The 14,230-nt window shown below is 47.7% G+C and overlaps 1 protein-coding gene across 1 annotated transcript in view; it reads left to right on the top strand.

Annotated features, from left to right (window-relative positions):
• LOC122375249 (lachesin-like) overlaps window positions 1-13,600 on the top strand; it is a 51,632-nt gene extending 38,032 nt beyond the window's left edge. The window contains exon 5 of the mRNA XM_043354526.1: window positions 12,416-13,600. The gene's annotated coding sequence lies outside the window, so the exon portion shown is untranslated. The remainder of the gene's footprint in view (window positions 1-12,415) is intronic.
• The last annotated feature ends 630 nt before the right edge of the window (window positions 13,601-14,230 follow it).

The following is a 14,230-nucleotide window of genomic DNA, read 5'->3' on the forward strand; positions in this document are numbered from 1 at the left end:
TAAAATTGTTTATAATATCTATAGCGCTAAATTTTGAGGGAAAATATTGCGAAAATCGTCAATGCCGAGGACAAGTGACCCTGCAAAAGTGTCAATTAATGTAAAGTTTTATCTAACGAAGTTTCAAGAGGCAGATCTGGAGCAAATAGCTTTCTTTTACACACAAAATCCGGACAAAACCGCACGATGGACAGGTTTTGGCCGTTTACGAAGCAGAACCTCTCCTGAGGAAAACACTCCGGAACCCAGCGAAGGTCTTGGCATTGGGAATGACGAGCGTTCGGGATTTGCAAATTTTGCAAAATGTGTCTAAGAAACAGATGGCCGACACATTCTGCTACGATATGCTGCGAAAAATTTGCCCCTGGCACTTCCCATTTGTTCAGGAATGGGGTTGTTTTGAAAAGGAAAATGGTGCTTGGGAGGTCGGCGCCAGTCATTCATGAAGGAGTTAGCGCCAGAGAGGACAAACAAAATACTCACGGATGGTGTCGATGCAAGCTATCGGCTTTCAGGGAGAAGCGGATGTTGCCGGGGAGCTCGTCAAACCTAAATCCGACGCAGAAACTCCGGGGGACTCCCCTACAAGAGCTTGAAAGCTGGTAACTTTTTATCAGCCTCCGGCAGCTGACGGAGTGACGAAAATCGGTATGGGCAAATATTTTTGGAGATACAGCAAAGGGTTTGGTTTCCAACCTTCCGAATCAGTTGTCAAAGCATGCATATTTGTCTAGTGTACACACGGACACCAAAACCTTAAATTTTTGGCCGGTTCTTATATGCTTTATTGACATGGGAAATGTGTAAGCGAACTTTTGAGACACCCTGTATAGGCCTCCAAAGTTGGGAACGTTTTTTCTGGGCCACCCGGTATAACTGCTGAATGCAACACGGCGTTCCACCGAAATCATGAATCATAAACGGACTCCACCGATGATCTGTCATTTTCCGTCCGCCTACATGCCAAGTTATCTGGACACCGGTGTTTCTGCTGCAGAAGCGGAGTTGTTTGCTGTGATTGGTTCAGCTCGGCGACACATTTCGCTCGGGTCCGTCATCAGGCGACGGGTCCACCTCGGGTTGAGCTGATTACGTTCGACATCCCATGGGGAGGTGGCGAGATCTGTTCGTGGGTCCGGGGAGGTTGAGGGGTACCTACTTAATTTGTTCCGCCGTGCCGTCTTCAGCGTCTCAAACAGAACAGACATGAATTTTTGATATCTCAAAGTAAAATGAGAAATATAATTTCTAATCAGAATTATCAGCGCCTAAAAAACGCATACGGGCAAATAAGATATATAAACTCGCCACTGCACTTTTAAACCCTCATTAACCCTCGCCCGCACATGCCATTTTCCCATCCTAGAACGCACATGGGGGGGTGGTTGCCACCCCCCCCCCCGCGCCATTTCGTTCCTGTTGGAGATAGAGCTTAGCAGTAAAGACCAAAAAGATTCTTTGGGAAGAGACGAATCCAATGATACCCAGTTTTACCTTCTCAGGTCAGTCATTGACCTTCCAGGTCAGGTCAAACTAAAAAATGTTGCTGTTTTGGGTCACCGTTGGATATCAAGTGCGCTGCTTATCAAATACCGATGACGATGCTGTTTTCTGGTGCCAAGCCAGCTAGAACCTCTTTGTCACACTATCCGACCAGAATTTTGCTGCTGAGGTCATTTCAGGTCAAGTTAGGTCAAGGTCAATTATATGTGTTTGTATGTCTGTGTGTGTCTGTGTGTATACTGATGTGTGCACCGATTGTTTTTGGGTCCATATCACATGAAATCATGATCTGAGAAGCTTTTACCAAAAATGCAGTCAAAAAACTTCACAAAAAGTAAATTCAGCTTGCCTAAAACGCAATTATCTTAGATGACCTAGGTTGACCTTGACCCTGACCTTGACCCCTGTACATCGTCGAACAACATGTTCCATGATAGGTGGGAGGTAAGACTGGCAAAAAAGGCCGAAATCAGGGTGTCAAAAGCTCACAAGGCCCATGGCAAACGCAAGATGTTGAGAATTGGCCATTTGGGTCATGACATGACCTGAAAAACAAGGTCATATCTCCGAAACCAAAAATCACAGAAACTTGAAATTTTCAGTGGACATCAAGAAAGGATAGACGAGCAGCTATACGAAAAATCAGTCTTCTAGCTTTAAAAATGTGGAGTGCAGAGCAGAAAGACTGCCTGGGGGGGTGGCAACCACCCCCCCCCCCCCCATGTGCGGGCGAGGGTTAAATGCTATCAAACGCGTGTTAAGGATGCTCGAGTTCCAGGCCATTCGGTTGAAGAATGACATCTTTAAGTTCAGCGAGCCAAACGCTGGCCCGTGTTTCAAGGTGAGCGGAAAGGCAGCGGAGCTGGCCGGCAGCGGAACTTTGACGCGACCAGTGCTCTACAGGGAGACCTGCTGCGTACAACTTGGGGACTGACCGGAATGGCGGTGTCTCAAATCTGGAAGGAAGTGTAGGAGCATATAAATAATGAAACGTTACTAGTGATCCGTTTTCGCTTCCGTTTGCTCGTTTCCAAAATGAATATGGATGGAAACTCAACATCCTTTGAAATATTAGGACGACGATCTACGCATATTTTCATTTGTAGGATGCCTTCCAGTGACGCTTATCAGCCCTGCTTTATTTCAGTCTCTACACTGCACTGGAAAGAAAGTATGGTGTTACTTCATTGCTTCTTGTTACACATGCGCCTTCGGTCATTTTTCACCTGTTATTTCACAGTGCTGCCATGTCAGTATGCCATTAAAGTATTCATTATCCTGCCGTTGAGGAGACGAGGAAAGCTAATGAAGCGAACTCATGTTCCAAAGGCACCATTTACCGTGACCGTTTTCCCTCTCTTTTTTTCGGTTTCTCTCATCGCCAAGAACTTTCCAAACCTCAACTCCACCATCACATCACACTGAAACTTCACCTGTAAAAACAAGTTCCACTCCTCCCCATTCCCTATCCTGCAGCTGACGGAGCGGGTCAAAGGTCAGAGGTCAAACGCAGCGCTGCACGTGGTGTGTTCGCGGCCAGGGTGGTCGCTGTTGGACATCGCCCGCCGCCCGGTCCGGAGGAGACACGAAGGAGGCTGGCCGCGGCTCCTCCCCTCCTCAATTAGGGCTGACCTGGTGAGGGACGATCCACCAGGAGAGTGGGATGGGAGGAACGGACTCTGACGGGGGATGACATCGTCGAACAGGGCTGAGAAATACTGGGGGCGGAATGCATCAATGGCCAGTTACTAAGACGTTCTGCTGCCCTAACGTAAAAAGTTGACATGGAAAACCGTTTTGACATCTTTCACTTTTCTATTCCGACCATGAAATCGTTTTCTGGTCGACTTCTCAAAGTAAAGCAGATAGACAAGCAGCTTTCGTAGAAATCCTACGGTATCCAATATCCATCCATAATTTATCTTGCTTTCTAGTATCGCTTGCTATTTTTCCCATGATGAGCAGCAGGGACAAAAACTCTCATAGCCCTATGATTCATCCTGATGACTCTATTTCTCCGAAGCATGCATCGTCACCTATCTCGGCGGAGCAGGCTATTGCCCCCGGCACCCTTCCCCACGCCGAGTCCTGGCTAATATTGACCCTATCGCACCCTTGCCGTAACACCCTCGTTAGATTTGTGTTGCTGGAGTGCACTGCCCGTGTGCAGTACGTGCATGATAAATGGAATCTCTAATGATAGTGATCATGATGATTGGAAGGTTTGCTCCCCCTAATAGATTGCAAACGGTAGGGCTCCGCTGGAAAAAGACTAATGGGACATTAGCAGAAGGATTGTTCGCGTGATTTCAAGGGCTACAATTTAAGCAAGCTTTCTTTGATTGAATTACTCCGAGGCAATAAACTGAAAGAACGGTGGTGTGACACGAAAGCTATTGTAGACTAGGTCTTCTCCTCCAACCCCTCGGCACAGTCCTTACTCTCTTCGGTAGCAAATAAGCGATGAGAGTTCCCCTCCAACCATGTATGTATGGTAACTACCTTGTCGGTTCTCCCTCTTCCACTCTCGTGGTCGACTCTCGTGGTCGAATCTCTCTCTCTCTCTCTCTCTCTCTCTCTCTCTCTCTCTCTCTCTCTCTCTCTCTCTCTCTCTCTCTCTCTCTCTCTCTCTCTCTCTCTCTCTCTCTCTCTCTCTCTCTTTCCAGTAGGTAACTGGCGCGGATTTTCCCCCTCCCTCCTTTCTTTGCTGCCGCCTTTCTCCCTCTCCCCAGCAGGTAAACGGTGATTTCTCTTCTCCCTCTCCCATCGCTTTGGTCTCCTCTCTCTCTCTTTCTCTCTCTCTCTCTCTCTCTCTCTCTTTCTCTCTCTCTCTCTCTTTCTCTCTCTCTCTCTCTCTCTCTCTCTCTCTCTCTCTCTCTCTCTCTCTCTCTCTCTCTCTCTCTCTCTCTCTCTCTCTCTCTCTCTCTCTCTCTCCGCCAGCAGGTAACACAGTGATTTCTCCCTCCCTCCTTGCGTCTCTCCCCTCCCTCCCTTGCGTCTCCCCTCTCCTTCTCCGCAGCAGGTAACCCGAACTAATGATGTCCGGGATTTATCGTAACGTGAGATAAATGGTAGACCGAGAGCCGCTGGCCACCGGACCAGACCACACGGCCAAGGCCAGGATGATAACTGACCGAAAATGGGCCCAGGGACAGCGAACAGACCGAGAAAGATAGAGCATCTGACTGGGTTCGATTCGAACTTGTGATGTTTTGTCGTGTCACCTGCCAAGTTGAGGCTGTGTGCATGTTATGAAGCCCTTGGGGAATAAACAAAATTTGCCGATATGTGTACTGGGAAATATATTTACAATGCATACTCATATACGGTTATACAAGAGCTCCTTTTGAAATCAAGTGAGCTATGTCATTTTTCGCTTTGTTATTGCATGCCAAAATGCATTTAAGGCTTAACTAAATATTTCATCAGTCGTAGCATATTTGTTTTGACTGCATCATTGGCTTCGAGGTTCTGTCAAGAGGCATTAAGTCACTTGTTGATAAGGCAGGCATATTGCACTTACGTCTTATCGCATACTCACCTATATCACCTTCGCCTGGACGTCTGATCATGCTCTGCACTCGGGGCTGGTGTCAATTGGCCGCAGCTTTCGATCGGACGCAGCTGGCCGTAGGCTCTGTCAATTGCTACCCTATCCCACGGCGCTGGCATGGCGCGACATTGAGCGATCGCCCGCCATCCAGCCGAGAATCTGCCCGAGGGGCGGGGCATTTTTCACAGCGCTGATGCATGCCGGTCGGTGCCGACGGTCGGCAGCTCCCCATTCACCGGTCGGGACGGCCGGGGCGGGATGGCCGACCGACCGGCCCGCCACCGGGCAGCGGTCGATACCACAGGCGACCCGCCGCCGCCGCCGGCCTGTCCACGGCCCCCGACCCGGCCCGAAGGTGTCCAATTCATCTTTTCCGGTCCCGTGATTCGGCCGCCGCTGCGGTTGTTCGGGCCGCGCCGATTGGCCGCGGTGGGGGCAGTTGTCGCCTCCGCTCCAGTCTATGCGGACCGAACGGGCTGTTTACCCGCTGAATTCGTGCCGCCCCGGCCGCAGAAAACAGAGCCGTAAATGTCCCGCCAGGGGTGTCCCGGTCACCTGTGGCGGCGGATTTAGCGAGATGAAATTGGGAGGCCCATTCCCCGGAGGTGTTCCGGCTTTGTTGGCAGTGCAGGCGTGTTGTTTGGACATTTACCAATGTCTAGCAAGGGTGTCACGGGGCTTAGTCTGTCGCAAAAATAATTGGGCTCTTTGTGGAAGTGGAACCGCCCATTTCACACAAACAAGGCGAAACATTAAAGCAGGACGTAGTATGTTTGTTTCAACGTCACTACCCGTTTGATGTTTAAAATTGAAGTCAGTTTTGCTTCATCTCCTTATTTCGTACTTAAATGTGACTTGTTTTAAACATCAGTTTTAAAACGTATCGCTGCACACCAAAACCTCATTTCACGTCATAGATCGCTGAACAAACTTACTGAGCCGCTTAGGCCTGCTAGACCGTCAAGATGAACGGCTGGGTCATTTTACCACGATTATCTCGCTCATCTTCTGCATCTGTCTGGCACCACCGCCCGGTCGAGCTCAGCTGTCTGGGGTCTGAGCTGTACGGCTGTAGTCTGGCCCTGCGCTGTCCAGCTGAGCTTACTACCTGCGCTTCCCACACAGATTGTTCTGCAGAGACGGCATGGCTGGCGACCTTGACCGTCGGCTTCCTCGCCCATTGGAGTCGACTGGCTACACCTCCTAAAGGGAGGGCACCGCAATAACAATAACCTGCACTTCCATGGCTGTTGTCTGGAGGTCGCTAGTCTGCAACTCCAGCCGCTGGATCTGGGGCTGCGGATATTGTTTGCAGGCACGGGCCGTTTCTGCTTAGGGTGTCCGGTCGTGCCGTTTGTGGCCACTGGTCAGTCTGTCCTGGCCAGCTGTGGTCACTGGTCTGTCTGTCCTGCGCAGCTGTGGTCACTCAGTCATTTCTGCCCGGCTCTGGTCAGGTGTCTGTTCTGCCCGGCTGTGGTCACTGGTCTGGTTTACTTGGCTCTGGTCAGGGTCTGGTCTGCCCGGCTGTGGTCACTGGTCAGCTTGTTCTGCATGGCTATGGTATTGGTCAGTGGCCGGGGTCGGCCCGGCCCCGCTCTGCAGACATTCGGCGATAAATGGCCGCCGGTCGCCGGGGGAGCGGCCGCGGAGGCCGATCGACTCGATAAGTCCGCCGACATGTCTGGCGGCCTGTCGACAGGCGACCGGAGCTGTCGACAGGCGGCGGGAGCTGTCGGAGCCCGCCACCGGCCAGTCACGGCTCAGTCGAGACGCGTCGACTTCGACAAAAGCCGGACACTTTATCAGCTGCGGCGCGCGTCAGAAACGCCCCGTGACGAGACGAGGTTGATATCGGATCAGCGTTATTGCCAGCTGGTCGGAGTCGTAAGATCCAATGTGAATTATATAGCAATATTACATACGTTGTAGAGGTTGAATAAGATAATGATGAAATAACAGCCGATAGGTAAGTACGTGTGTGTGTAAGGCCTTTTCAACCGTACAAAGTTCCGGCTCCTGCTGACTTACTATATGCTATTGCTGCCTAGAAAGCCATCAATCCCAGCGGCCAGCGTTAAAAGGAATGACAAACAGTGGTTAACCGGTCTTCACACTATCCTTTTTTCCATATCATGCAATGTGCATTCATTTTAGATAAGCCAGTCTACTTCGTCAGCATGAACTTCCCTTATTTTTGTGCGCCTACGAACGCTTCTTATAAACCCGAGCTACCTCGATGTTACCGTGTTTTGGAGTCGGTTGGCTCAGAGAATTTAACCTTCGCCATGTCATGCATGCCATTTTGGCCGTAACTAGGGACATATTGCTTTGGTATGCTGTTGAATTTAGCGTCATCAGCAAGACGGGCACGAAGCATGTGTCTTTCTTGAAGTTATTTAGGAGCTTTATGTCGCCTCCAAAGGGCCGCATGAGAGCTTTGAAGGGCTATGCTTTTGCCAGCACGCGAATGCATGCGACGGACTTATTACGTACTCTACGCCGAGAAAGGCCAGGCAAGTTCGCTGTTGCTGTCTCACATATTTTTACGGTGTGCTGCTGCTGTAACTTACAATATCATATCGTTAATGGAAAGCTAAAATTTTCGCCATGTAAATCGTGATTATGCACCATGCCTAGCATGATACCAATATATCTTCTTTATTTGAAATATTTAAACATAATAATTGCTATGATCAACACAGCAAACAAGCTTCATTTAGCATCAGAAATTTGCTAGGCATATTTTTTTTTTTGTCGTCAAACATATAGGTACCGTATGTGAAGGCTGTGGGATGATGAAAATCATATCGCTTTTTTGTGCATCTTTTCTAACGCTTATCTCAGCATAATGTTTACGCATCGCGTTGTACTGAGAACCTGTTGTCCCGTACTTCAAATGTCTAATGCCATCACTTTCATCCAAACACTTCAGCTGAAAACCGCACGTCGCGTCTCGGAAGCTAAAGTTGAGGTCACTTGAGCTTCCTGTTGTTGCGAAAAACCATTTGAACTACGCTTACGCGTTGTTTTTATGGGATCATAAACTCACTCCAGTTAAAATATAGGGCCTTTTACGGGATATGACGGCTTTTCTGCGTGTATTTGGGAGTCAGCCACAGACTAGGTTCTCGGTTATTTTGTAAGAGCCACATTTATAACATAGCCACACATCAGTGGCACAGTTCACAGCACGCTGCACGTGTCAGTAATTGGCCAGCACCCCGCTGGCATCTCTTCGTGAAGCATGACAATGATTTAAAGGGATAAGGTATGCAAGGACAGACTCATGACAATCTAGTTTTTAAGCAGATTATGGCTTTCAGCGCTCGATCATTTGTATTGTTGAGTTTAAGCACAATAACTTGTACATTTCACCTAAGTATTTGCCTCTAAATGTATGCCATTAAATAGGACGTTTCTTTTAGCGGTGTGAATTGTCCTTATTGTTCGAAAGCTGGTGCATTGTGTGAACAAGGTTACACAGCCTAAATATCAGACATGTTACCAGTAGAAGAAAGCATTATTTGTTGCTGAAAACCTTCCTCATACTTGCGCAATGCGTTGCCAGTAAATGACGTCAACCGGTTGCTCATGATTAATGATTGCATAAAATATTAGTGGGCAATTTCATGCTTCCATTTATACGCCGATTGTTGTGCTACGCCGGTGCCATAGCATCGTCAAGACTCAGCTTTAATGCATGTAGCATGTTCGAAGCTATTTTCACAAAGCGTTCAGGGTTCTAAGCAAAATTCAAAGCTGATTAAGCTCCATGTCATTTCGTCGCCGCGCTTGTGCCATCGTGGAATAATGGCACGTTCATTATTCAGAACACCGCGAGTTGGCACAGGCACTGTCGATTAAATTTCACCACGCGTATTTCACTTGGATCAAGACCGCTCAGATAAGGGAAGATGGCGACGCGTTCTTCCCTTTCCGTTTAGTCTATGTTGAGCTCAGCCATGAGACCTTTTTCAGTGACGCATCCTAAAATAAAATAGTGTTTGAGGCATATCAAAGCGGCTTAACCCGCGCCCTGCTGGGGGTCCTAGATTTCCACGCCCTGCTGGGGGGGTGTTTGAACACCCCCCCTTCTAACTCGGCTCCTGGGCCACGTAGCGATACGCGGAAGGCGGCGTTCGAAAGAGCGTAAAAATAATGACGAAATCACTTCGGTCAATTTTTTGGTCAGGTCAAAGGTCAGGTCACCAGAGGTCATTGAAGGCAAAATTTCGCCGATTTCCAGGTCGAATGTCGAAAATTTCCAAGAAGCCAACGCATAACTCGGGAACCAATAGAGCTACAGCGCCGCGGAAAAGTGCATTCGATAGCCCTATTAACGCCCTTTCTGAGTAATTCTCTCAGATTTGACCTAACGTCAACGGTTTTGCCTACAGGGGGCAAAAACTGCAAAAATAGCCGATTTTTTCGGAAACAGTTTTTCTGCAATAACTTTTGACCCAAGCCGTGTACGAGCTTACTTTTACCGGCATCGTGTTCCTCTCGTCAAGACGCATCGAATGAACTATAACTTGACCTGGAAAGGTCAACTTGAAAATTTGACCTCAGGTCAAGGTCATGACCTGACCGGAAAGGGTCATGTTGCATATCAGTCGATCCGTTTCGTCGAGCTGAACACATATAAGGCATTTTCATCGCTCTAGCATGCCTCTATCAAAAGTTATTTGCGAAAAACTGTTAGATACCATTCGTGACCTGACCTCAGGGCATAAACAAGGGTCACGGACACCATTTTCATGTTCAGTGTGTCTAAACCACTTGTAATTCGGTGTTTGGGAGTGTTTATAATGTCTTTCGTCCAAAAGAGACGCATTTCATTTTTCTCCCATTGACTTATAATGGGGAGGTCGCAAAATTGACCTGACGTTAGGTCATCGATATCAAAATTCTGAGATATACATTTTGTACATACTATTGCTCTTAGCAATCGCTGAAAGTTTCAAAGCGATCGGTCACTCGGTGTAGCTATGACAGACATTGAAACTTTTTATGAGGTGAGGTCACTTCAAGTGACCTGGTGACCTGACCTTGAATGACCTTGGTCTGAAATTTTCACAACATGTGTAGAATTGATGTATGATAAGGTGTACCAAAAACGGCGGCGCTCCGCGCCGCCGTTTTTGAGATATTCGCGAAAAACCACAAGGGGGGGTGTTCAAACACCCCCCCCCCCCCAGCAGGGCGCGGGTTAATCGGGAGCCGTTTCCCAGCAGCTAGTCCTCTGTCATCATCGTCAGAGTTTTTCGTGTTGCGTGACCAGGTCTACAGTTCGCAATCATTGCCCGATTGCAATTCGTGAGGGCTGCACATTACTAGCGCAGCCCCTGCCTGGCAACTGCGGTACACAGCCCGCAGACAGCGCGTACATACCCCCACCACGGTCCTGCGACCTTTACCAGCTGGAACAATCAGAAGAAATTTATGGTGATTTATTATCTCGCAACTGCCGAAAAACCATTAGCAGGAGGTTATAATGGACCCATTAGTAGAGCCTTGGAACGTATTGGAATCAAAGGGATGATTTGGTGTGGATATCGGATATCTTTTGGGCTCTTACATCTGTTTGACAAAGGAAGTGTAGGGTCTCAGGATTGGGTTGATTCATTCGTTGATCACCTTACGTCGATCCATTCATCACCTATGATGACTATGACATTCTTGCTGCATATGGTTTCAGCGGTTTATGTGTGATAAATAATCATTAGGGCACTGCTAATGGAGGTTAGTGGAACTCGGAAGAAAGTACTAAGGACGTCGGGCGGCGGCGACAGTGGAGACGGGTGGGGGGAGTGGTTGTCGAGTTTCCATCTCACATTGTGACATCGTTCGTCTCTGGACAGCCATGGGAACAGGAATCCCTCACAATATCCGTATCGTCACCAAGTTCCTATGGCTGTCGTCAGCATTCCTCTCACTGTCATCAACACCGTCTCTTCACCAGGCGCCCAGAATGCAAACTAAGCTCAACGCTTACTACGCCCGCTCAATATTCCTCGCCGAAACGCCCGTCGGCTAAGCCGGAAAGAAAGCAGACACTCGCTTGCTTGAGCTCACCTACGCTGCCGTAAAAGTTGCGAGAAAAGGCTGGACTTTGGGACACACCGTGGCAGTTCAAGTAGGTTAGTGCGGTGGAATGGTCGGGCTGCTTGAGGCTGGTGTGACGACGAGTCGTTTCCAGACATTAGACGGAGAATGTGCAACGATAAATTGGGGCACGAAATGCGAGGAGGTTTGTCGCCGTAAATGTATTACTATCGACCGGCCAGTCACTCGGTATAATAGCGGCGATGCCGCGGCTCACTTCATCATACTGTTCAAGAAAATAATATTCCCTTAGTTTTTCTGCAGCTGGTCTGAATCAGTGGCGGATCCAGGGGGGGGGGGGGCAAAATGGGCATTTGCCCCTCCCAAACGGCATAATTTTAACATTACGCCTATGGACGAGGCATGGAAAGAATCGATAAATTGTTATGGTTTGCCCCCCCCCCCCCAAACTCTGAGCTGGATCCGCCTCTGGTCTGAATTATAAAATTTATATAGCCAAATGAAATGCTGTTTCGTCAGAAAAGCTGTACTCAATTTAAGAATCATTTGCAATATAACCACACTGCATATATTCACATACTCATTGCTGGAATGCACAGAAAGGACACTTTTGATTGACACCACTCTCCCATCAGTGCTACGAAATAATGATGAACATGTTTACTGCAATGTGCTCTCAAAGAGATTATCAATTACAGCTGGCTACTGCAGTTATCGCCACGCATATCACATGCACGTCACATGCATGTGACGTACATGTCGTAACGCATTGTTCTGATTGAAGCGTTAATTAACTCCGCTATGTGAAACTGTCTGTTCTGTGACAGCCAGTCACTATTTCCTTTTGATCATGGCTCGGAACATTAAAGGAAAGCATGTTTTACTGGACAGAGCGGCGGGCGTCCATTACCGTGTATCCTGTACCTACATATCTGGTGTGTGCACGGGGGGCGGGGCGGTAGCAGGGGAGGGACAAGTAAAGAGTCGGAGGGGAGGGGGTAACACAGTGCACCTGTTCCCCTCCATAATATATGCGAATGACGTTATATGTGCTATCGGAAAGCCACATCCAGGGGCACCTTCGTGTGGAAACATAGCAGCCCGTGTGACGTCAACCAAGCCGTGGTCTAAAAATAGAGAATGAGAAGCTGAACCATGCCACTTACTCTAACTACTTGAATGGAACATAATATTGTTTCATCAGGGTTCAAAGCAAGCTAAAATTAACGTCGACTGTCAATATCATACTACGAAAACTGGCAGCTAACTGGCAATATCTTTTCCTTGTTTCAGGTTATTCAACGCTCATTTTTCTCACTCACTGGCTCGCCTACCAGACGTCATACCCCGTGTTGTGACGTCAAGTTATGCGTCAAATGACGTCAAAAGCGCACATCAGTAGAACTCGCTGTGTATTATGTAACCACACCGCGCAATTCATTGCATGGCGTCGGGCGGAGCCATCGGTGTGACAATTACATTCGTGACATCAGACGTGTCAAGTTCATAGCGGAAGTTTGACGTCACCAGTGGACTGTGACGTCACCAGTGGTCCATGACGTCACCAGAGGGCCGTGACTTCAGCAGTGGGCCGTGAACTTTTGTATCGTCTGTGATAAGCTGCGCTAGACCCGTCGTAAAACCGTGAAGACAGCTCATGGGGCGGCATTTTGTACTGAGACGGGTCAGCGCAGCTACTGTTTCTGGTCTCAGCTCATAAGGACAGTGGTGAGAGCTGTTCAGAGACGATTGAGAGCGTTCTACTCGTGTGAGCACAATTGAGTGAGCGTGAGTTACGCGTGGGCACAATTGAGTGAGCGTGAGTTACGTGTAAGCTGAGCTCGAGCTGTTGTGAGGGCCAATTCCAGATAATGCTAGTGTTTAACAGTTAACTTATGAACAGTCAGTGACGGTTGAGCTATGTCATGTGTTGAAGCAGGTATATTTGAGTGTGTGATTGATGATTGTAACGCATGTAATGTTTATAATGTAATTGTGTTGATTTTGTGGAGGTATAATAGGGTTGGAAAAAGAACAGAGTTAACAATCTTGAATGTCATAATGGAAGCTGATGATGTGGCTGCGATTGTTGATAATGTTGTTACAAAACAGTTTTGATGAGTGAATCTATCGTAATGACGATTATTGCAAAGGAGGTAACAAACCGCTGTATATGCCGGTGTTTATTCAAAGAAGTGTACCTATGTATAATGATATACTATTCATTGTGAATGTATGTTGAAGGTATAATGCGCTATATGATTCAAGAGATAACTTCGTGCTGGTACAAGATATTATTTCAACCGTGAACTCTTTTTGGGCTGCTCAAATAATGCTTATTCCAACTGGTATTTGTTCCTTCTCGCTTATAAAAGCCCCCTACTGTGCCCGTTTCATATCTGGTTGTTGTTTGTAATGCTAAAAATAGACATATTATCTACATGGATGTAATAAATGCCTTCAACTTATAGGTATGGACATGAGTGTCTGCACAATGAGTCTCACTTTATTCAAGTCCAAAAGCAAAAAATGCATTCAAATAGCCAGCCAACATATGTATATTCAGGTTCCCTTTCGAGTCTTCATCCCGCATTCATTCCGGTGAATACTAGAATGTCAGTAGCATCAACGATTTTTATTAAACCCTACCTAGTTCTAATCTTTTCGAGGGAAGTTAAGTTGGTTTGCTTAGGTTCAAAACTGATAGATTTACTACCACAACTATCATGAGAAAAGGCTGAGCAATTAGCATCAAAACCACCTAACTTTTATTAAAAATGTTTCATTTGATCCCTTTCATCCTTAGGATGAAAAGGATCTAACTATATTCAGTTGAATATAGTTAGATACACCGGCACTCACTTGTACCAAACACTCACTACCCGAACCACATCTATTGATGTCTTCTCTCTATTCAGAGCTCTCAGCCGCTGCTCTCCAAGCCACAATCGATGAATCCTTACGTGCTGTAACTCTGCAGAGTTTGCCGACCAGCCTAGCCCGGTGGGCGGCGATGGTCCACAACTAACGCCAACAGGCCTCTCCACTCGTCGTGGCGCCTCATCCCGGCGAGCCGATGGCCCGTGGAGCCGTGCCCACCGCCCACGC

The sequence above is a fragment of the Amphibalanus amphitrite genome, unplaced genomic scaffold (assembly GCF_019059575.1).
Source record: "Amphibalanus amphitrite isolate SeventyFive unplaced genomic scaffold, NRLGWU_Aamphi_draft 001803F_arrow, whole genome shotgun sequence".
Classification (NCBI taxonomy): domain Eukaryota; kingdom Metazoa; phylum Arthropoda; class Thecostraca; order Balanomorpha; family Balanidae; genus Amphibalanus; species Amphibalanus amphitrite.